Below are 24,790 nucleotides of genomic sequence, written 5' to 3' on the forward strand. Positions count from 1 at the left end.
TCCTTACTAGCTTAGGGAAAGTAAGCTAGTTTTGTGTCTCCATATAGTAAAATGTAATACTATGTGATGAAGTAATGAATGAATGATCTAATAAGAATGCAAAATGTAAGGTACTATCCCTTCTTGTCTCCCTGACTATCTCTACCTAATGATTATGATACTCTTCCTTTGCTAGATCCACCTTCAACCTCAGACCTTTCTTAGCATTGCTTCAGGTAGCCTCTAACTCTATTTCAAAGCTTGCAAACCAGTAGGTATGTATCTGTCATCCAGGGATTCTAATCCCAGGCACTGCCTTTATTATATCATCCCCTCCTACAGCCACTCAATTCCTGAGTCATGTCATCATTACTCTCCCAAACAACAACCTCCCTATGCTCCCACCCCCCATCTGCCCTGCTAAACAAGGAATACCAGATTTCCCTGCCAGTATGAGACACCCAGGAGGGAAACACAGTGAGAAGCATCAATGTGCTTCCCTGCAGAGAAGCTAGCTTGTAGCAGTAAAACACCCCGGAACATACAGCTGGCCCAGGCTCCTGGAGCCTGCCTCCTCCTCCCGTGAATCATCATTCTGCCAGAACGTACCTGCCTAGCTAGGCAGCTGGGAGACTGTGATAAGTTGAACAAGACTGCCCTCTCATGGTTAAAAACAATGACTTGTATAAAGTAAAATGCTTTTAATTATTGATACACAAGAAATCCCAGGTGCTTTGCTGAGAATCTGAGTAATACTTGTACCTTTTGAAAAGCAGACTGTTTGAAATACACTGCAGTCAACCTCTAAGAGACAAACTATGAGTAGAGTTGTAAGTTAAAAAGTGCCTTCACAATTTAAAAACTTGTTCTAGACTGAATTGCAATCAACATCACAAATGTATTACTGGTTCCAGAATTTAAAAGCAGATGAGACGGCCATATCCTGAGTCCCGGCCTCTCACCTTCCTCCCCAGATAACATGAGCTTCACCACCCACTCCACCACCTTCTCTACCACCTCTCGCTCCCTGGGCTCTGTCCAGTTGCACAGCCAGCAGGTCCGGCCAGCCAGCAGTGTGGCCAGCGTCTATGCGGGTGCCTGCGGCTTGGGCTCCCAGATCTCTGTGTCTCGCTCCTCTAGCTCCCAGGGTGGCATGGGGGCCACGACTTTGGTCAGTGGGATGGCTGGGGGTCTGGCGGGAATGGAGGGCATCCAGGGCAAGAAGGAGACCACGCAGGCCCTGAATGACCGCCCGGCCTCCTACCTGGACAGGGTGAGGAGTCTGGAGACCAAGAACTGGAGACTGGAGGGCAAAATTCAGGAATGCCTGGAGAAGAAGGGACCCCAGGTCACTGGGGCCACTACCTGAAGACCCTTGAGGAACTGAGGGCTCAGATCTTTGAAAATTCCATGACAATGCCTATATCCTTCTGCAGATTGACAACGCCCAACTGGCTGCTGATGACTTCAGAGTCAAGTACGAGACTGAGCTGGCCATGTGCCAGTCTGTAGAGCATGACATCCATGGGCTCCTCAAGGTCAGTGATGACACAAATATCACTCGGCTGCATCTGGAGATGGAGATGGAGGCTCTCAAGGAAGAGCTGCTCCTCATAAAGAACCATGAGGAGGAAGTAAAGGGCCTACAAGCCCAGATTGCCAGCTCTGAGCTGACCATGGAGGTGGATGCCCCCAAGTCTCAGGACCTCAGCAAGATCATGGCAGACATCTGGGCCCAGGATGATGAGTTGCCCTAGAAGAACCGAGAGGAACTGGACAAGTACTGGTCTCAGCAGACTGAAGATAGCACCACAGTGGTCACCTCTCAGTCTGCTGAGATAGGAGCTGTAGATGTACTGAGATGACACTTACAGAGCTGAAATGTACTGTCCAGTTGTTGGAAATCATCCTGAACTCCATGAGAAATCTGAAGGCCTGCTTGGAGCGCAGACTGTGAAAGGTGGCTGCCCGCTACGCCGTGCAGATGGAGCCGCTCAACAGCCTTCTTCTGCACCTGGAGCCAGAACTGGCACAGATCCGGGCAGAGGGGCAGCACCAGGCCCAGGAGTATGAGGCCCTGCTGCACATCGGTGGCAAGCTGGAGGCCGAGATCTCCACCTACTGCCTCCTGCTGGAAGACGGGGAGGACTTCAGTCTCAGTGGCGCCTGGGCAGCAGCAACTTCATGCAAACCATCCACAAGACCACGACCCACAGGATCGAGGATGGCAAAGTGGTATCTGAGTTGAACCTCACCAAAGTTCTGAGGCAGCAGATGCAGCGTGCCCTTTGGGGAATGGCAAGAAAAACTTCTGATCTTCAAAAAAACAAGCAGATGAAATAATTCCTTATTATATGAATTTCTTTCATAAATAACTTGTTTTAGACTATAGTATACTTACACAGTAAGAACAATGGCTCCATACATTATTATTTTCATTCATTGAGCAAATATTTGTAGGGTACCTACTAGGGAATTTAACAATTCTAAGATGCACTTTTACTTATTTGTTTATTTTACCTTTTTACTTTTTGACATCTCTGATACATTTTACGCTCCACAGCTTGTTGTAATGTCTGTTGGGGAAAATTGTCGTTTCCTGGGCATATGCAAGCTGGCATCGTGGGACGACTGTGGCCTCTAGAGTTTTCAGGCAGCAGGCTTTTTAAGGATCATTTGGGGAAGGCAAATGAGTCCTGTGTGTTGTCTGAAAACATTTCATTGACACTTTCTGGTAAGATCCAGAAAGCACCACCACCCCAACTTGCAAAGTGAGTGTCAACAGCTTAGAGGAAATAATTGAAATATTGGGACATAATAGTGAGGCACTTTTTTAAAGAAATGCTGCATCACTGCTGCTCTTGTTGGCACAAAGCATGACATGGTGTGGAAAAACACATTGATGTCTCTGAGTCAAGGAGTGATTCAGAAGAATGGGATTCTAATTGAGAAGAAGTTATAGCAATATCTTGGCTAATGCATTTTGCTCACATTTTCTTTGACATCCATGCACAAGAGTTATGCATGAAAAAAGCCTATGTCTGATAAGCGTCAAAGAGTTACTTAAATAAATGTAAAAGAAGCATTTGCAGTGTGAAGGAAGCAGCATGTCATAGTTTAACTGGAAGCTTTTTTCTCTTGTGGTACCTGAAATAATAGGGCATCTTACAACACAAGGAGCCTTAATAAACCATGGACATAGGAGGTGGGTAGTGTAGTCACTGAGTAATGCAGTGATGAACAAAACAGACCTTTCTCTTCTCTGCCCTCATGGACCCAGCTAAGAAGGATACAACTATAAATATGCAAACAAATAAAGAAATGAGATCATTTCAAATACTAGTAGTAAAAGGTATGAAGACAATCAAACAGAGTAATAGGATAAGAGAGGTAGCAGCTGGGAATGGAGGGAGGCTTTAAATCAGTGCTCTCCAAAAAAATATGAAATTAGCCATTACATTTCTCATAGTGTGAGCCACATATGCAATTTTAAATTTTTCACTGGCCACATCTTTCAAAAGTTAAAAGAATCATCTGAAATTATCTTTAATAATTTCTTCAACCCATATATCCAAAATATTATCATTTCAACATGTAATCAATTTAAAATTTATTGAGGCATTTTATATTCTCTTTTTCATACTAAGTCTTGGAAATCCAGTGTGTATTTTACACTTACAACAGTTTTCAATCCAGAAGCTAAATTTTCTTTGGAAACACTTGATCTGTATTTAGATTTCATAAAGTTTTGAGTTGAAAATGTAGACTCAGCCAAAATTCTCCAAACATACTTAAAATTACTTTTCCAATAACTAAAACGAGTGTCAGTTTTTAAGCATGTTTAAATTAGTTAAAATGAAATAAAATGAAGAATTCATGTTCTCAGCTGCACTAGCTACATTTCAAGTGCTAGCTTTACAAAACGTGGTCAGGGAACACCTCTCTGGGAAGGTGACATTTAGACTGTAACCTGTTTGGGGCAGAGAAGCCAAGTAAGAATTTGAGGGAAGTGCATTCCAGGCAGAGGGAACATGTATTGCAAAGACTCTACGTGGGACACGTGTGTGTTTGAAGAACAGAAAAAAGGCCACAGGGACCAGAGTGTAGGGAACTGGTGGTGGGGGGTGAGGGGTTAGTGTGAAACACCAATAGAGGAGTAGTTGGAGCAGTATAGCTTCACAATTAAAGTTTAATGGCATTTTTTTTGCAACAGGAATTGTTGGAACTGTCTTAAGCAGGAGAGGGGTATGATCTGACCTCCATTGAAAAGGTGTCTCCAGCTCCTCTCTGGAAAAGGAGAACAAGACTAGAAGAAGATCAACCAGGTAAGAGGCAAGAGATGTGGACAATATGATCTAATAATGTCATATTGGATGCACGTGGAGCTTTTGAAAAGTTGTCAAGTCAGGGATGGCTTTAGATCAGACCCACAGAATTTGCTGTTGGGTAGAATGAAAGAGGTGATGGTAAAGGAATAAAGAATGAGTTATTTGATTAGGCTTAAACTATTGGAAATGAGAGAGTTATTAACTGTGATGAGAAAGACAGGGGGAGAATCAGATTAGGGAAGGGGGGAAATTAAGGGCTGTTCTTAGGCTGCAATGTCTATTAGATACCCATGTAGAGTGGCATTTAGATATATGAGTTTGAGACTCAAAGAAGGGATGCAAGTTTGAAATAAAGATTTGGGAATCATTAGTCTGCAGAGGGTGTTTAAAGCCCTGGACAAGATCACCAGAGAGTAAGTGAAGCCAGAAAAGACCTTGGACTAAACCCAGGACTCCAGTACTTAGGAGTCAGCTAGAGGAGGATCCCTGAAAAGAAACTGGGGGGAGAAAAACTACTAATGAAGTAGAGAAATCCAGGAGGGCGTACCATCACAAAAGGCAGGAGAAGAAATAGAAGCAGAAAGAGGTCAACTGTGATAAATGGTATTAAGAGGTAAAGTAAGGTGAGGGCAAGAGGACTGTGTTTGGTATTGGCAAGGAGATGTCCTTTAAAAGGACAGATAGAGGTGTGGTGTGAGAGACCAAATTTGCATCTCTTTGGGTAGGTTTGTTTTAAGGGGTTGAGAAAAATGGCCAGGCTGAACCTGCAGGAGAATGTAGACTCACAAGAGTTTATTTTCTGGAGGATGAAGCTTATCAACAGGAATTAAATAAATAGTCAAAAACAATTTTAGATTATAATCAGTGTTATAAAAGGCATAACAAGGATGATGTAATAGAAAGTAAGGGGTAGGCCCCTACTTTAGGTTTTGGGCTTTAACAGTTATTGAGCACCAGTGATAGGCCAGGCATTTATTCGAAGTATTCAAATGTTATCGCATTTACTCTAGAGAATTGCTTTTTGAGATATGTGTAATTAGTCCCGTTGTTAATAGATAAGGAAACTCAGGTTCAGAAAGAATGCCTGGCCTACTAAAGATCACGGTTACAGACAGTAGCGCTGGGATTTAAACCAAGTTTCACATTGAAATCAAATGCCAGTGTTTATCTCGCTGCCCATCCTTTCTTTCAAGGCTTTCCTGTGGCACAGACGTCCCGGCAGCATCCCGTTGGGCCACTTCTCCTACTCCAGCATGAAATCCTAGCTTGGAATCTCTCAGGTTTATTATTATTATTATTTTATTTTATTTTATTTTATTTTTATTATTGGAGAAGTTGTAGATTTATAGAAACACCATGCAGAAAATAGAGTTCCCATATACCCCCACCTCCCAAACTGTTTTCCCTTTTATTAACACTTTGCATTGGTGTGGTAACTTTGTTACAATTCATGAAAGGTTATCATCATAACTATACTGTTAATTATAGTCCATAGTTTACATCAGGGTTCACTGTTCGTGTTGTACAGTTCTACTTTCATCTTATAGGCTCTTCCCCCATTCTACTGGTACATCTGCAACCCCTAGCTTCCCAGACTACATTCTACGGCTAAGGCTTGCTTTCTGTGGTCAAAAATAGGGAAAAAAGAGCTTTCCCACTCAAAGGAATAAATCTCATGATAGATTGATGTGATAATAATAGGCTATGGGGGAGAAAATCTAAGAGCAATCAATTTGGTATCAACTGAAAGACCCAGTACAGCTTTTTTCAACAGCAAACCTATAATACAAAGAGTTGTCCTTTCCTACATCACAAACAGTGATTCCAGTAGGTCAAATCAAGTAGGCCTAACTCAGAAGCTTGGGAGTCCAGAGACCTTCCTAATGGGGAGGTTGAAGACCTCCTCCATCGGTAAAAGAGTGGCTGAGCCAGGATAACATTCTAAGAAAAAACAAGCTTGAGGGAAACTAGCACCTTCAACAAGTCAGTCACACTGAACATGCAACCAAGAAAATGATGTCAGGAGCTACCATCATCCCAATTTATGGCCCAAAATCTGCAAACTATTTCACCAGGTACATTTACTTTCTTGAATTTTCTTCCTCTTCTCACCCCATAAAGTGTGAGTTCCTTTAGCTCCTTGTGGGAAGCCTTATCCAATATTTTAAAGACCTATGTCCTTTTCCTATCAGAAATCATCCTAATAAGTGAACTTTAGGTCCATCTTTTATAGAGGTAATGCCATCAGAAGCAAAAAGTGCCATTATCATGGACCACTGGCATTGAGCTTCTCATTTTCTTCCTAGGGAATGATGCTTTCTGGTTAAGAGAGGAAAGAGTGAGCAGAACTGCAAAGCTGGAGAAGATAGGTGACCTCTCAATTCTACTGTTGTGCCCAATTCCTCCAAGACAGAGGAAAAGCAGAGCTCTGAGTGTGATTAGAAGGATATGGGTGTTGTTACTTAAAAATGGAATAAACCATCCAAATCTTCATTCCTGCTCTAACACCTGCTTATAACTTCACATTTGAATGTGAAGTGTCATTTGTAAAAATAAGTTCTCTGATTCCCATTGTGACATCAGAGTCTATAGGCAGCCAGGACTTGCCGATCCTGGAGCAGCCAGGCACTCTTCCTCTCCCAGGAATGGGAAGAAGAGAACTTACAGAGCCTGTCTTCTCATCTTATGGACAGAGACCTGAGGCCCGGAGCGGTGAGGTGGCATACATAGGTCCTGAAGGAAGTCAGTGGCAGAGCCAGGACCATATCATGGTCTCCTGGCTCCCAGTTTAGTGCTCTCTTCACTACAGTAACTATGGTAAAATTTTCATTTTGCTCTTTGGAGGGGGAGGGGCAAAGAAAGGTAGGGAACAGAATACTAGGCTTTTAGATTCTCTTAAGACTTCAGTAATCTCTTTACCCTAGTTCCTGTTATCCTGGCTGTGGTTCCTATTCCCTTCTACGTAAAGTTAGATCTTAAGCCAATTAGTTAGTGTGCCAGTTTGAATCTGCTGTGTACCCCAGAAAAGCCAATTTCTTTGATCCTCATTCAATATTGCTGGGTGGGAGCTTTTTTATTGTTTCCATGGAGATGTAGCCCACCCAATTGTGGGTGGTAACATTTGATTAGATGGCTTCCATGGAGATAGGTCGCCACCTATTCAAGGTGGTGTTGCTTCCTGGTGCCCTTTAAGAGGAAACCATTTTGGAAAGAGCCACAAGAGCTATCAGAACTGACAGAGCCAACAGAACAGACAGAGCCTCAGGGAAGCCTTGACGATTCCCAGAGAGAAAGCTAGCAGACATTGCCATGTGGCTTTCCAACTGAGAGAGAAACCTGCTTGAACCAAGGTATCCTTCCCTGGATGCCTTAATTTGAACATTTCCATAGCCTTGCCTTCATTTGGATATTTGCACAGCCTTAGGACTATAAACTTGCAACTTAATAAATTCCCCTTTTTAAAAGCAGTTCCATTTCAGGTATATCGTATTCTGGCAGCCTGCAAACTAGAACAGTTAGCTTCGAAAACTGTCTCAGGGTTACTACCAGGGCTAGTGCAGTCCCCCTGCATGTAGCTCAGGATTTCTCGGTCTGTAAATAGGCAGAAGGCTATTTGCTCACACTCCCACTTGATTCCACACTCAAACACCCAGACAAGCCCTCCTCCTCCAGAGCAGCCATATCAGAGTAACCCCAGGACCCACAGTGCATGATCCAGGGGCAGGACCAGCAGGCAGCCTCCAAGGGGGCCTGTTTCAGGTAGATGCCTAGGTCAACCCTCCATTTCTTACTTATTGGGCATGAATACAAGAGCCATGATTCTGACAGAATGAGGCCTGGTTTTACATGGTATCCAGAAGCCAAAGAACGAGTAAGGAATGCAGCAGGTATATGCAGGAATGACCAGCTGCCCCACCTGAATGCTGTGACCTGGACCCACAACAAATGAGCCTTCACTTCTGGGCCAATGGCCTCTGAAGTCAGGTCCCTCATCTTGCCCCATAAGAATCTAGCATCCCTACTGCAGATGAGGCAGGTGGCAGGCAGCATTCCTGCCTTAAACAATCTGTTGCCGCTCAGTGACATGGCCCTGCACACAGATGAAGAACAGGTACACACAGCCACTTTTCTGCTTCCGTACAGGACAAGGGTTCGTGGTCCTATGCCCAGGTAATGTGGCTTTATCAGGGCCTCTTGGGGCCCCACTGGACTGAGTGCCCAGTGTTCAACCCTTGCCTCAGCACCAAGTAGAGGGCATCCTCATCTCTGTTGGTTGAGTGCTTCTCTGCAGAGGCCAGGAAGATGTGGATGGTAGGGACATAGAGCAGGGCTGCGACCCAGTAGGTGATCCCTCTCTCGTCTTCCTGGTGGAAGAGAGGGCTGTTGAAGGAGCATGATACCATTTCTTCATGACCTCTGCTCGAGACCCCAGCTCCTTGGTCTCTCTTGAAGCAGAGCTGGGCGTGGGAGGCTCTTCTGTAAGGCACAGGTGCAGCCCTTCAGGCCCCAGATACAGAAAGCTCAAGAGAATGTCTGGTACCAAGACTGGGGAGACCGGGAAAGGGGAGAGTCATTGACAGGGAAGAGAGAAGGAGAGGGAGAAACAATAGATGAGGATAAGGAGACAAACATGAGAAGTGAAGAGCAAAGAAATGGCCTGAAAGATGACACCAGAGACACTGATGTACCAGTATGCAGACAGACCCTGAGTTAATGTTCATATGGTATAAGGTTGAGGTCCATCTCCATTCTTTTGTATATGATATCCAGTTTTAAAAGCACCATTTGTTGAAGAGACAATTCTTTCCACATTAAGTAGACTTGGCATCCTTGTAAAAGATCATAGATTTAAGAGTTCATTTCTGGACTCTCAGTTTGATTCCATTGGTCTATATGTCCTTATGCCAGTACCATGCTGTTTTCATTACTGCAACTTTGCAATCTGTTTTAAAATCAGAAAGTGTGAGCCTTACAAATTTATTCTTTTTATTTTGGGCTATTCAGGGCCCTTCAATCTTCCATATAAATTTGGTGATTGGCCTTTCCATTTCTGCCCAGAGAGCTTTTGGAATTTTCACTGGGATTGCATTGATTCTGTAATCTCTGCATAGAATGGATTTTTAACAATATTCAGTGTTCTAATCCATGAACATGGAATATCCTTACATTTATTTATGTCTTTTTGAATAATTTTAGCAATGTTTTGTAATTTTCCATGTGCAAGTCCTTCATACCATTGGATAAATTTATTCCCAGACTTCTAATTTTACTTGCTACTGTAAATAGAATTTTTTAAATCTCTTTTTCTTGTCTAATTGCTCTGGCCAGAACTTTTAATAAAATGTTGAATAACAGTGGTGACAGTGGACATCCTTGTCTTGTTCCTTATCTTAGAGGGAGAGCATTCAGCCTTTCATCATTGAATATGATATTATCAGTGGGTATTTTATATATGCCCTTTATCATATTGAGGAAGTTTCTTTCATTCCTATTTTCCTGAGTGTTTTTTATCAAGAAGTTGTGCTACATTTTGTCAAATGAATTTTCAGCATCAATTTTTGTTTTTTTCATTCCATTAATGTGATGTATTGCATTAATTGATTTTCTTATGTTGAACCAAGCTTGCATTCTTGGTATGTATCTGTCTTAATCTCGGTGTACAATTCTTTTGATGTGCTGTTCAATTTGGCTTGCTAGTATTTTGTTGAGAATTTTTGCATCTATATTCATAAGGTGTATTGTTCTGTGATTTTCTTTTCCTGTGGTATATTTATCTAGCTGTAATATTAAAGTGATGTTGTTCTCATAGAATGAGTTAAGAAGTATTTCAATTTTGGAAGTGTTGAGCAGGGATAGGTTTAATTCTTCTTGGTATGTTTAGTAGAATTCACCATGAAAGCCATCTGTTCCTGAGCTTTTCTTTATTGGGAGGTTATTAATGGCTGATTCAATCTCTTGTAATTGGTTTGTTGAGATTTTCTATTTCTTCTGAGTCAGTGTGTGTAGTTTGTGTGTTTCTAGGAATTTGTCCATTTCAACTAGGTTCTCTAATTTTTGGCATTTGAGCCTATAGTATCCTTTTGTAATCATTTCTTTTCTGACTGTGAATACAGCAGAAACATCTCCCCTTTTGTTTCTGATTATAGTTATTTGTGTCTTCTCTCTTTCTTTGTCAGACTAGCTAAAAGAACTAACTTTTGGTTTTTATACACTATTTCATTTATCTCCACTCTATTTATTTCCTTCCTTCTGCTTGCTTTGGATTTAGTTTGCTTTTATTTTCTTAGATCAACCAGTTGCAAAGCTAGGTCTCTGATTTGAGATCTTTCTTCTTTTTTAATGTAAGCATTTAAAGCTAATTTTCCTCTCAGCATGACCTTTGGTGGCTATCTTAAATTTTGGTACATTGTATTTTTTTTCATGTGCCTCAAGACATTTCCTAATTTCCCTTGTGATCACTTTTCTTACCCATTGGTTATTCAAAAGTGTTTGTTTAATATCTATACATCTGTGAAATTTCTATTTTTCCCTTTATTATTGATTTCTAACTTCATTCCATTTGTGATCAGAAAGGATATATTACATGATGTCAATATTTTAAAATTTATTGAGACTTGTTTTGTGACCTAACATATGGTCTATCCTGGAGAATGCTCCCTGTGCACTAGAGAAGAATGTATATTTTGCGCTGTTAGGTGGTGTTCTCTATAGATCTACGAGGTCTAATTGGTTCATAGTATAATTCACATCTTCCATTTTCTTAGTGGTCTTCTACCTATACGTTCTATCCATTACTGAAATACTATTAATGTAAAATTGATTATTTCTCTCTTCAAATATTTCAATACATGCTTCATATATGTTGGAATTCTGCTGTTAGGTACGTATGTATTTATAATTGCTATGCCTCCTTTTGAATTTTGAATTGACCCCTTAAAGGGTATATACTGATCTTCTTTGTCCCTTCCACAGCAGTTTTTGTCCTAGTCTATTTTATCTGATAGTAGTATAGGTACCCCAGATTTCTTTTGCTTATTATTTGTATGATATATTTTTCCAGCCTTTCACTTTGAAACAATTTTTATTTTTGAATTTAAAGTGAGTCTCTTGAAATAGCTTATAGTTGGATCGTGCTTTTTTATCTATTCTGCCAATCTCTGCCTTTTGATTGGAGAATTTAATTCATTTGTATTTAAAGGAGCTACTAATAATGTAAGAATTTCTTCTGCCATTTGGCATTTGGTCTTTGTAAGACATTCGTTGTATTCCTCGATTCTTTCATTAATGCCTACTTTTGTATTTATTTGACTTATTTTTGTAGTATACCAATTTAAGCCTCATCCCATTTCCTTCTGTATACATTTTTCAGATATTTTCTTGTGGTTACCGTGGCACTTAGATGTAATATCCTAAATCTATAACAACCATATTTGCTTTGATAACAGCTTAACTTCCATAGCATACACATACACTGTTCCTATGCCTATCTTTCCCCCACTTTGTGTTGTACCTGTTACCAAATTATATCTTTATATGTTTATGTCCAAAACCATATATTTACCATTCATTTTATGCATTTGCATTTTAGAATCTGTACAGGGTTCAATAGCAGCAGAGTATATCTTCTTCTCTAGTGCACATGGATCATTCTCCAGGAGAGACCATATGTTAGGTCACAAAACAAGTCTCAATAAATTTTAAAATATTGAAATCATATAATATATCCTTTCTGATCACAATGTAAAAAGTGAAGTTACGAAGCAAAAAATACAGTAGTGTACTGGTATTTGTAATTTCCCTATATGGTCACCTTTTCTTGGAAGGTTTTATTTCTTTATGCCACTTCAGCCCACTTTCTAGTGTCCTTTCCTTTCAATCTGCAGAACTTCCTTTAGCATTCCTGTAGACAGATCTAGTGGTGACAGACTCCCTCAGCTTTTGTTTATCTGGGAATGTCTAAATTCCCCTCTCTTTTTTGTAAGACAGTCTTGCCAGATAGAAAATTCTTGATTGGCATTTGTTTTCTTTCAGCTATTTATTTAACCCCACAGCTTTCTTGCTGGCATGGTTTCTGGTGAGAAATTGGAAATTAATCTCATTGGAACATCTTTTTACATAGCACATTGCTTTTCTCTCGCAGATTTCAGAACTGTTTTCATGTCCTTAGCAATTGACAGTTTGACTACTATGTGCATGAGTGTGGATGTCTTTTGAGTGCATCTTGTTGGGGTTTGTGGTACTTCTGGAATATATATATTCATGTCTTCTGTTAATTTGGAAAGTTTTCCACCATTATTTATTTAAACGCTCATTTTAATCCTTTCTCCCTCTCTCTTCCCCTTCTAGGACTCCCTTAATGCATATATTCGTACTTGTATTAGTCAGGGTTCTCTAGGGAAACAGAACCAACAGGAGATAGCTGTAATTACTATGCAATTTTGCAGAAGTGTCTCACACAACTGTGGGATGCACAAGACCAAATTCTGTAGGGCAGGATGCAAGCTGTCAACTCTGATGAAGGTTTTTGATGAATTCCCCCAGGAGAAACTGGCTGACCTAAGCAAAGATGAATGTTTTCTCTTCTCAGTGCTAAAGTTATCACTTCTCCTTTTAAAGACTTCAGCTAATTGGATGAAATATCTCTCACGGCTGAAGAACCTCTCCTTAGTTGACTGTAGATGTAATCAATCATAGATGCAATCAACTTACTGTTGATATAAGTCCATGAAATATCCTCCCAGTAACACACGAGTGCTTGCTTGACCACACAACTGGGCATCATTACCTGGCAAGTTGACTCATGAATGTAATTATCACAATCCACCCTTGCCAAGTTCAACTTGACAGCTGTACACAAAACCTTAAACCATACTTAACTTCTAAATAAAAAACAATAACAGCCTTTTTTTTTTGCCTAACAATACTCAACTGTCCCGCATACAACCAGAAATGCATTAAATTTCTCTAGAATAGGGTGCATGTCCTTGGGTAATATTCACTCTTAAACTTGATATCCTATAATTTAAATACTATGGCATGCAAGAAAATGCAACTTATGTCTTATGATAAAAGGATAAGATAGAGAAGGAAAAAGATATTACTTTTATGTACATATACCAATGTATTCACAAGAAAACAAGGAAGAAATATCCATACCATCACAGTCCTCATTTCTGTAACTGGTCATAGTTCATTTTCATCACTACCTTCTTCCACTACCCATTCCATGTTCCCTTTGACCTCAGTAAGCTGGCCATGGTTCTTTGCCTGGTAAGGTGGCCCAAACCTTCATTCCTGAAATTTCTGGGCCATTGGTCATCCTGCCTGGATTGGGTTGTTGCAACTTTCCATTGACTTTAATCACAAGGCATGGTAGTACTAAGAGATGCCTTAGGGAATATCCTGTATACCAGGAAAGCACTTTACTTACAATGTGTAGTTGTGGTCTTATTTCCCCTTGATAATCAGGATCAATTACTCCAGCTAGAATAGTAATCCCCTTCCATAGCGGCCAAGTGGCAGTTTTAACTTTCAGTTCAATGTAATTGTTGTTGTGTCTCCTGGTGGAAGCACTCCTCCTTTTGGAACTAGACCTGTTGACCAGCAAAAATTAAGGTTTCAGGGATAGGAAGCAAAAAAATTTCTACTGAATTAGTAGCTGTAATAATGAATGGTGCCACTCCCAGTTCCACCCCCTGATTCTTGACCTGTGAATCCTGGCTATGGGAGAAACAGCACCATAGAATGGATGCTGATTCAGAGCACAGACACCCTCCTGGCGAACATTGCACCAGCCCTGCAAGATATTGCCACCTAGTTGTTGCCATAATTGGGTCTTCAAAAGACCATTCCCCCAACCAACAGTGTTCCTGGAAACCCTCAAAGATAACCTTGGCTCTGTAAAATTTTACTTACTAAGTTTGTTTTTCAGAGACCTAAGACCTCCAGATTGTTCCAATGCCAGAGAAGCTCTGAAACCTAGAAATACTGGTCTCTCCAGGAACAGCAACTGGTTTCATCATCTTATCCCTTTGTCCCTTAATAATAACACCCACTTTCAGCCTTGGAGCAATAAGAAGAGTCATCGCCGAGATATCCCTCAAGATTAAGAGATAATTACTAAATGAGAGGCTGGAATACAATTTCTTGTAACCAAGAAATCAGGATTTAAGGGATGATTTTGATTACTGAATCATTATATAGATATTCCTTTTTGCTTTCTGGTATATTGGAGTAGACAGAGGGAAATTCCTGAAATCGCTAAATTGTAATCCAGCTACCTTAATCTCTGATGATGATTGTATAGCCCTTATCTTCTGCCCTGTTATTGTAAAACCTTGTGACTAACCTTCATTTGTACCCAGTTATCCAATTTTTCAACCTTAGAGTCTTGTAATCACTAAAGACAGCCCCCAATGTTTATTAATAAAGGATCTTGGGTCAGCCCAGAACTAACCTACCTGATGTCCAAAGTTATCTTGATAACCAAGACTGGATCTAACCAAAGTGGGTCCACCTGACATGCACAGTTGCTTAGACTTAACCTACAAGTCACCTATACCTCATTTTGCCATTTTCTTACATAAGTTCTCTAAGCATGTAATCAGTATGCACATGCTCAATAATTAGATCACCTCTAATTACATCATCTGAGGCCACTGTGCTCATTATCCTAAACTCTGTCCAACTTTTTCTCTAATAAATCTATCATAATTACTGCAATTTGGGAGGACAGATTTTGGGCCACTAGGCCACCTGCTCTCCTACTATGTACCTAGTAATAAACTTTTTCTCTCTTTGAAAAAAAAACAACAAGCCATTCCATTGTTCTAGCAATCTAGCTGCCTCAGGATAATGGAGAACATGGTAAGACCAAAGAATTCCATGAGCATTGCCCAATTCTGCATTTCATTTGTTGTGTAGTAGGTTCCTTGTTCAGAAGCAATGCTATGTGGAATACCATGATAGTGCATGAGGCATTCTGTAAGTCCATAGATGGTAGTTTTGGCAGAAACACTGCATGCAGGGAAGGCAAACCCATATCTAAAGAATGTGTCTATTCCAGCTAGAACAAATCACTGCCCCTTCCACGATGGAAGTGGTCCAGTGTAATCAACCTGCCACCACGTAACAAGCTGATCACCTTGGGAACGGTGCCATATTGAGGACTAAGTGTGGGACTCTGCTGCCAGAAGATTGGGCACTCAGCAAAGTCTATAACTAGGTCAGACTTAGTGAGTGGAAATCCAAGTTGCTGAGCCCATGCATAACCACCGTCCCTATCACCATGACCACTTTGTTCATGAGCCCATTGGGAAATGACAGGAGTGGCTGAGAAAAGGGGCTGCCTGATATCCACAGAATTGGTCATCTTATCCACTTGATTATGAAAATCCTTCTGTGCTTAAAATCACTCTGTGGTGAGCATTGTCATGGAACATGAATATCTTCATGTTTTTTGCCCACTCAGAAAGGTCTACTCATATACCATTTCCCAAGACTGTTTGTCTCCAATTTTCCAATCATGTTCTTTCCAAGTCCCTGACCATCTGGTCAAACCACTAGCAACAGCCCATGAATCAGTATACAACTGCACCTCTACCCAGTTCACCTTCTAAGGAAAATGAACAACCAGGTGTGCTGCTAGAAGTTTCACCCACTGGGAGGATTTCCCTTCACCATTGTCCTTCAGGAACATCCAAGAAAGGGGCTGCAAAACTGTTCACTTTCGTGAGGTACCTGCATATCATGCTGAACCATCTGTAAAGCAGGCCTGGGTTTTCTCTTCTTCAGTGAACTGGTTGTAAAGAACTTCCCAAGAAGCCATAGCTGTTGGCTGGGAAAGAGAAGATAATAAGAAAGGAGCGAGGCCCATAGGCATTTGGGCCACTTCCTCTTGTAACTTACTTTTGCCTTCAGGACCCGCTTAAGCTCTAACTTGTATTTACCACTTCCACTTCGTGATGGAGGCTGTGCATGCCCAAACTTATGGCTTGGTGGATCATACAACACCCAGCTCATGATAGGCAACTCAGGTCTCATGGTACTTCAGTGGCACATGGTTAAGTGTTTGGTCTCCCCTAAGGCCCAGTAGCAGGCAAAAACCTGTTTATCAAAATGGGAGTAGTTAGACGCAGAGTATGGCAAGGCTTTACTCCAAAATCCTAAGGGCCTGTGTTGTTATTCCCCTGCAGGGTGCTGACAAAGGTTCCAGCATCTCTATTTGCCACTGACACTTCCAGCACCATTGGATCTGCTGGATCATATGGTCTGTGATGTTAGGTTCTGGTATCAACTTGGCCAAGTGATGATGCCCAGTTGTCTGGCATCTTGTCTTTGCTGCAAGAATATTTCATGGCTGGTTGATAAACTGGAAAGTTGGTGTATTAAATTCATCAGTCAGTTGATTGCATCTGTGCCAATTTATTGCAGATAAAGGAAGGCACATCTCCCACAAATGAAATAATCCAATCAGTTGAAGACTTTTAAGGAAGAAGACTTTTTCACTGCTTCTTCAGTCAGCGAGCCTCTCCTGTGGAGCTGATACAGACCCTTCTTCACAGCTACCAGCTTCACAGTCTCCCCTATGGATTTTGGACTCTCCCATTCCCGCTATTGCATGACACATCTTAAAAAATCTTATATTTACAGATTTCTTTTGTTGGTTCTGTTTCTCTAGAGAACCTTGACTAATACATGGTCCAAGTGACAGAAAACAGCTTGTATAGCAGCCTGGACTTGTCACAAAGCCTCCTTTTTTTTCAGGTTCCTACTCAAAATTAGCAGCTTTTCTAGTCACTTGATAAATGGGCTGGAGTAGCACACCCAAATGGGGAATATGCTGTCTCCAAAATCCATAGATACTAAACTAGGCATAGTGCCTCTTTTTTGGTTGTAGGAGGAGCCAGATGCAACAGCTTATCCTTCACCTGTAGAAGGGATATCTCAAGATGCCCCATACCATTGGACACCTAGACATTTCACTGAGGTGGAAGGCCCCTGAGTTTTTGTTGGATTTATCGCCCATCCTTTAACAAGCATATGCTTTACCAATAAGTCTAGAGTGGTTTCCACTTCTTGTTCACTAGGTCCACTTATCATGATATCATCAATATAATGGACCACTGTGATGTCTTGTGGGAGGGAGAAATTATAAAGCTCTCCTTGGACAAGATTATGACATAGGATTGGAGTTGATATGCCCCTGAGAAAGGACAGTGAAGGTATACTGTCGGCCTTGCCAGCTGAATCAAGTTGTTTCTAGCAACTGAGATAAAAAAGCATTTGCCAGATCAACAGCTGCATACCAGGTATGAGGGGATGCATTGATTTGCTCAAGCAATGATACCACATCTGGAACAGCAGCTGCAATCAGAGCCATCCCCTGGTTAAGTTAATGATAATACACTGTCATCCTCCAAGACCTATCTGTTTTCTGCACAGGTCAAACAGGAGAGTTGAATGTGGATGTGGTAGGAATCACCACCTCTGTACCTTTCAAATCCTTAAAAGTGGCTAATCTCTGCAATCCCTGCAGGAACCCAGTCTTGCTTCTGACTTACTGTTTTGCTAGGTAGGGGAATTTCTAGTGGCTTCCACTTGGCCTTTCCTGCCATAATACCCTCACTCCATGAGTCAGAGGACCCATGTGGGGATTCTGCAGCTGCTGAGTGTATCAATCCCAATAATGCATTCTGAACTGGGAAAATAACCGCAGAATGGGTCTGGTGACCCACTATGGACAGGCTTGAGCTAAAACTCTATTGATCACCTGACATCCATAAGCCCCTACTCTGACTGGTAGATCACAGTCATGTTTTTGGTCTCCTGGAATTAATGTCACTTCTGAGCCAGTATCTAATAATTCCGGAAATGTCTGATTATTTTCCCTTCCCTAATGCACAATTACCCTGGTAAAAGGCCTCAGGTCTCATTGCAAAGGGCTGGGAGGAAGATTAATAGTACTTTTTTGGCAGGGTAAAAGGGTCTTTCCCCAAGGGGACCTAGTCTTACCTTCATTCAAGGGACTGTGGGGCTGTATACTGTTTGAGATCTGGGAATTGATTAAGGGTCATGATTCTCTGTTTTTATAATTCAAGTTAGACTTTTGTTCACTTGACCTAGAACTTTTTCACTTGTATCAAGTAAGAATTTAGTAGAATGCCCATCTATTTTATTTGTAGGTACCCCATGATCTACTAGCCAACTCCATGTGTCTTTGTGAGTCAAATTATTTTGATTGTTGTTTTGAGACTGCTGTGCATTATGGTGGCCACTCCCGCCTTGTCTTTGGCAATTAAGTGCTGCCACATGGCTTCTGCCAACTCAGGATCCTCTTTTCATCTCCATTATGTTTAAGGATCCCAGCTAAGTGACAGCAGTTCCCACTGTGATATCTGATGTACAGCGAAGAGCACCTTTAGAGCTCTTCAGGGGTGATGGGGTTAGTCTCACAAATGTATTCCTCACAGTCCTGGTGTACGGTAATGTCCTCTGGAGCGAGCAAATCTTGCGTGGTAATTCCATTCTAACAGTCCAATCTCTCTAAGCCTTTGGATCCCCTCATCTACATTATAGCAGGGAATTCTGGCATTTTGACCTCAAGTAATGCCAGCCACCTTTTGGTCCATGTTTCAGCCAACCACTCAAACTAACCCCTCGAAATACAATACTGACTCAAGAATCTCTGCTTAGAGGGCCCATATCAATAAACTTAGCCTGATTTGACTTTATATTACTTCCATCATTATCCCACACCCTTAATATCCATTCCCATACATATTCTCCCAGTCTCTATCTATATAAATTGGAAAACTCATACAGGCTTTTGGGTATACCATACTTCCTAATGGGTCATACTTTGTACCTCACCTTTGGGGCCTATTGGGAATTTGGTCTAGTTATAGGTCTAGAAGAAAAAGAGCGCTGGTGGGGTGGGGCATAAGAATTAGAAGAGTCTTTCAAGGCAGTTACTTCAGGGCATTATATTAGTGTCACCTGGCAAAACAGGATTACTCTCAGACAGAGGAGGAAGGGCTGTTTCCTCAGGAGAGATGGTTGAGGTTTACTAAGCACTATAGGCTTAATCTCTTCAGATGGAGGTTGGATGGCAGATTCCTCAAAGCAGACTGGAGGTAGGGAAGCTGTCTCTTCAAGGTAGATTGGAGGTCTGGTGACTGTTTCTTTAGTGCAGGCTGGAGGTGAGGCAGCTGTTTCCTTGGGGCAGATCATTACAGGTTTCTATAGCAAAGATTTAGCAGCGTCTCGAGTTTCAGTGTCCCCACTGCCATCATCAACCCATATGTCCCCATTCCAATTTTCAGGATCCCATTCCTTTCCAATCAATGCCCTCACTTTAACAGCAGACACCCTGTACGATTATAACTCTGTGACTTGCACAGGAAGACTCTGGGCCTGGTTTCTAGAGATCTCAGGTCTGTGGCCATAGCAGATAAGATTTTCTTTCAGGGAACACACAGAAACTTTTACATGTTTCATACAGTGCTTATGCTGCAAATTTGAAGACTTCAGTTCATCCCTTTTTTTTGTAACTGTATCCAACATATCTAGGAACAACCAGTGAACATCATTAAATATTTTAATGCCACAAATTCTGTTAAGATGTCAAAAACATTTTCACCCAGAGCCTTGCCTTTTATAAGTGTATGAGTAGTCGTATCCAATGGTGATATTTTGTGTATCTCTATTGCCAACTCACGCCATGGGCTGTCAGTGCCATTTTGATGATTGGAAATAGAGCATTAGTGCCTTTGAGTCTAATCAGAGTAGAGAACCAATTGCAAAAAGCCATTTTTAATATTGTTTCTCAAGAACAACTCCTAGCACCAAGGCTGTATTAATCAGGGTTCTCTATAGAATCAGAGCCAACAGGAAGCGTCTGCAAATATTATGAGCTCTTACAAAAGTGTCTCATGCAACTGTGGGGATGCACAAGTCCAAATTCTGTAAAGTAGGCTACAAGCTGTCAACTGTGATGAAGGTTTTTGATGAATAACCCAGGAAAAGCTAGCTGGCAGAAGTAGAAATGAAAATTCTCTCTTCTGACAGCTGAAGTAATCATTTCTCCTTTTAATGACTTCAAGTGATTGGATGAAACATCTTTCACTGCTGAAGAAACTCTCCTTAGTTGACTGTAGATGTAATCAGCCACAAATGCAATAAACTTACTGATGATATAAGTCCATGAAATCTCCTAGTAACAGGCCAGTGCTTGAATAGACAACTGGGCACCATTACCTGGCCAAGTTGACAAATTAACCTAACCATCACAGTACCTCTGATGGTATCTCACAAGTCCCTTAGGCTCTGTTCACTATTTTTATCCTATGTTCTTCTTGCTCCTCAGCCTGGAGCATTTCAATTATCCTAACTTCAAGTTCACTGACTCTTTTTTCTGCCACCTTTTTCATTGCTTTTTTCATGATCTTCAACTCCAGCATTTCTGTTTTTTCCTTTTTAAAAATGTCCTTATTTTTATTGAGATTCTCATTTTGTTCATGCGTTGCTTTCCTGCCTTCAGATAGTTCTTACTTTGTGTTTTCCTGTATTTCTTTGAGCATATCGAGGGCCATTTTTTAGTGTCTTTGGCATGTCCGAAGTTTCATATTCTTTAATGATGGCTTCTGGATTTTTATCATATGCCTTTGGGTGGTCCATCATTTCCTGTTTCTTTGTTCATCTTATAATCCTTCATTGCATGCTGTATATTTTAATATTTTAGAAAGTTAATGTTGAGATTTAGTCCCAGAATTGTCTGTTCTTTAAGTTTGTATCCAGGTAGTGATATGACATTGGTAATCAAAACAAACAAACCAAAGCAAAACTGTAGAAGCATCCTGAAAGGTGGGAGCAGAAAGAAGGGTGGGGCATCACACATTTCAGAGGGATCAAAGAAGATGAGTCTGGGAAATAGTTGTTAGAGTTGATGACCACATTACTATGGAAATTAGTTTCCATAGAGTGGGGAGATAGTGGGACATGTTTAGAACAGGACCCTTCCAAAGTGAGAGGGATTCAGAGAGGGTAAGAGAGAATAGTATGGGGTGGAGGGCATGAGGCATACATAGACATTAAAACAAAGGGGCAGGCCATGCTGGCTCAGCAGGCAAGAACGCTTGCCTGTCATGCCAGAGGACCCCGGTTCGATTCCCGGTGCCTGCCCATGTATAAAAAACAAAACAAACAAACAAAAAAAACACTAAAACAAGGCAAAGGGAGGAGGTGCAGGATAGTAGGAAGAATGAATAAAGTTACTTGTGTTCCTTTATGCTAATATCTTTTAAGGACTGGAAGGCCTTATACTGATCACTTCTCTTCTTGGGGTATCACTTCTTTCATTTATATAACTATGGGTTAGCAAATATGTGATTTCTAAAATCATGGCCAGCTCTAATGTGAAAATTTTAGTGGTAAGAACAAAAGCAAATGAAAGGATGAAAATGACTTTTACCTGGATAAAGCCTGATGACAGCTCAACTTTGTCTTTTAGACAAGTATACTTGCCAAGTTTGGTCACATCATACTCTAGGCATCATCCCCTAAAACCCAGGTGTTTTTCAAAAGTATGAACCAATCAAGGAAACCAACTATGATCTAGGGCTCTACCCGCAAGAGATGGCATAGCTCAGTGGTTAAAGTCACAGGTTCTAGAATCACACAGTCCTTCAACTAGTAGTGTGACTGTGTGGAAAATTATTTACCATAGTCTTTCTAATCTGTAAAGCAGAATATTAATGGTACTGATCTCATAGAATTATTATGGGGATTAAATGAGATGATACATGTAATATTTCTAGAACACACCTGGCAAACAGTCCTAGAAAAGTAGGATCCTGTATCAATAAAGCATATGACTTCTGTTCAACTATTCTTCAAGAGGACTCCCTTTACATCAAATAGCCCCTTAAAAAATTAAGTCATACTCATTGAACATATTCATCTAATGGCATTATGTGGGATTTGGAATCAGGCAGCTATGATTCAAACTCTAATCAGGCCATTTATTAAGTTTATCCTCTTGAATTTCATTACATATTTGTAAAAATGAAATTAATGCTACCTACCTCCAAAGTTTGTGAAGACTAAATTAAGATCGATTTCAGGATTTCAAATGTGTTATTTTCTTTTCTTCTACCTAGTGTCATTACTTACATATGATAAATGCTTAGAAAGTATTCTTGGAATCAAAATTGTGGTAGGATTTAGGTCTTGGTATCCAAACATTTTACCCTTGTTTCTTTCTGGGATTCTGCTACTTCTCTGACCTTAACTTGGTTGTGAATTCTACTATCCTGCTTTCGGGCCATTCTAACCTTTCATTTACTTCTATGCCTGGGGAGGAGGGAGTCATGGAGAAAGTGGCAGGACACAGAAGGAGAAGGCTGTGACCAGCACAATACCCCACAGAACAGAGAGATAAAAGCTCTGTCCAGGCACAGGTAGTACTCATCAGTCCTGTCCTGCTAACACAGTTGTTACCCATCCTCCCTGCTGCTGTTTCTCCTATTCTCCTGTACTTTTAAGGAAATCAGACACAGCAAAAAAGAAAAAGTATAATCTCTCACATAGCAGTAGCAGAACTATGTTAAACATCCGCCCAGCTATAGTAAATAGTACATTATAAAAGTGTTCTTTCATAATTTTTAACAAATGTTCCACACTAATACAAGGTGTTAATAATAGGGTGTTATATGGGACCTCTGTATTTTATGCATGATTTTTCTGTAAATTTACAGCTTCTCTAAAAAGAAAATCTGTCCAGATGCCTGGTTCCTCCCTGCTTTGCACTCCCTGACTGAAGGCTACTGAAACAAACACCAGCCTAAGCTAAAATCGTCTTTCTCTTTAAGGTTGCCTAAGAGTTGGGTGCAGAGAAGGCGAACTATTTTGCTAGAGGTTCCAACTTGGAATAGAGTTCAGGTTGCTGATGTCACAAGAGAGGTTTTCAACTGTGTCAGCAGAGGTTGTTAGATGACTAAGGAAGTTGAGAAGTGGTAATATCTGAAATAGCTACTCATACAGGATAAGCAAGTGGAGAATATCAGTTACAGGTAGGACCAATCCCACTATGAGAAATACTGTTCACAACAAAAATGGTTCCTTCTGTTTTTCAGAACAACAGATATTGGCTTACTCAGGTCAAGAAAAATTAGATATAATAGAATTACAGAAAGAGAAGAAAAAATTAGCCCCTTGGGGCACATCGCAATGGATTTTGATCTTTATATTTTTAAAAAAACCCAGTTACAGTAGGTCCCGCTTCATTTTCCTCACCACTTGTGGGACTGGGCCTTAGCTGATCGCTGGAAGCAAGGTCTGAGACAGAGGCGGCCCATCTTAAGGCTAACTGCCATCTGCCTGGAGACACGCCACTCTCCCGTAAGCTCCGGCATCGCTGGGGATTTCACCCCGCTGTTAAGTGGATACAAAGGAAAAGGAAATAAGTTCTTGTTCTGAAAAGGGAGCTGGAAAGGGTTGGGCCTCTTCATGCTCGGATTTACATTCCAAAGCAGCCCCAAAGCCAGACATACTTCCTCAAGAGCAAAAGGAAAAGCCCTCTTCTCCTTAAAATCAGGCTGGAAAACACGGCACCCAGGGGGTGGGATTAGAAACCGAGAGCTTGGGTGGGGGCACCCCACCCCGGAGGAATTAGGAGAGAGAGACAAGGGCGCAGGCACTTAGAATGCCGGGGAGACCTCGGGCCTCCTCATCTGGAGGCCAATTCCGTCTCCTATCAGTCCGCTACAGCTTTAAGGGGCAGGGGACACACCTCCCGTATCTGTGAGTTGAGGGTCAAAAGAATGCCGGGGAGACCTCCGGCCTCCTCATCTGGAGGCCAATTCCGTCTCCTATCAGTCCGCTACAGCTTTAAGGGGCAGGGGACACACCTCCCGTATCTGTGAGTTGAGGGTCAAAAGAATGCCGGGGAGACCTCCGGCCTCCTCATCTGGAGGCCAATTCCGTCTCCTATCAGTCCGCTACAGCTTTAAGGGGCAGGGGACACACCTCCCGGATCTGTGAGTTGAGGGTCAAATATTTCCAGTTATTCAGTGGCCAAATATGTATTTTGTGGGTGCGAAGCACTGACCTAAGCACTGACCTAAGGGATTTGCGTCTTTCTCGAAATTCTCACGATCATTCTGAGATCTGCGCTATTAACTCCATATTTCCTTCTCTACAAAGGGCAGCAAAAGAGACGCAGAGAGAGGCAGCAATTTGCTCCCCTAAACGCCAGGGTCGGAGCTCGAGTCTCTAATTCCCAAACAGTGACTCCGGGGCCGCCCGGCTCGCGACGGCTGGAAGACCCACGGATTCCTGAGAGGGCGCCCCGCGTCACTCGGGTGGGCTCCACGCGGCCGCGGCGGCCCAGCGAATCCCACCGAGACCCCGGGAGCGCCGCCTCGCGTTGCGGAGCGGGGCGGGGCGAGCAGCAGGTGCGCGGAGCTCCCCGAGGCCCCGCCCCG

General features: G+C 41.6%; 1 long non-coding RNA gene and 2 pseudogenes across 3 annotated transcripts; 2 read left to right on the plus strand and 1 right to left on the minus strand.

Moving 5' to 3' along the window:
- Positions 1 to 958: 958 nt before the first annotated feature.
- Positions 959 to 2,322, plus strand: LOC143686624 (keratin, type I cytoskeletal 18 pseudogene; annotated as a pseudogene).
- A 3,784-nt stretch (positions 2,323 to 6,106) lies between these two features.
- LOC143687659 (uncharacterized) lies at positions 6,107 to 24,719 on the plus strand. 3 transcript variants are annotated; one of them, XR_013177624.1, is made up of 4 exons: positions 6,107 to 6,382; positions 6,614 to 7,124; positions 15,373 to 15,531; positions 24,510 to 24,719. It is a non-coding gene; the product is annotated as an uncharacterized LOC143687659 (long non-coding RNA). The 3 variants fall into 3 exon arrangements; XR_013177625.1 differs by lacking the exons at positions 15,373 to 15,531; positions 24,510 to 24,719 and adding an exon at positions 14,239 to 14,560 and having other exon boundaries at positions 6,109 to 6,382; XR_013177623.1 differs by lacking the exon at positions 15,373 to 15,531 and having other exon boundaries at positions 6,110 to 6,382.
- LOC143685621 (sialidase-3 pseudogene) lies at positions 7,914 to 8,868 on the minus strand (annotated as a pseudogene).
- Positions 24,720 to 24,790: the final 71 nt, after the last annotated feature.

This window comes from Tamandua tetradactyla, chromosome 6, assembly GCF_023851605.1.
Source record: "Tamandua tetradactyla isolate mTamTet1 chromosome 6, mTamTet1.pri, whole genome shotgun sequence".
Taxonomy (NCBI): domain Eukaryota; kingdom Metazoa; phylum Chordata; class Mammalia; order Pilosa; family Myrmecophagidae; genus Tamandua; species Tamandua tetradactyla.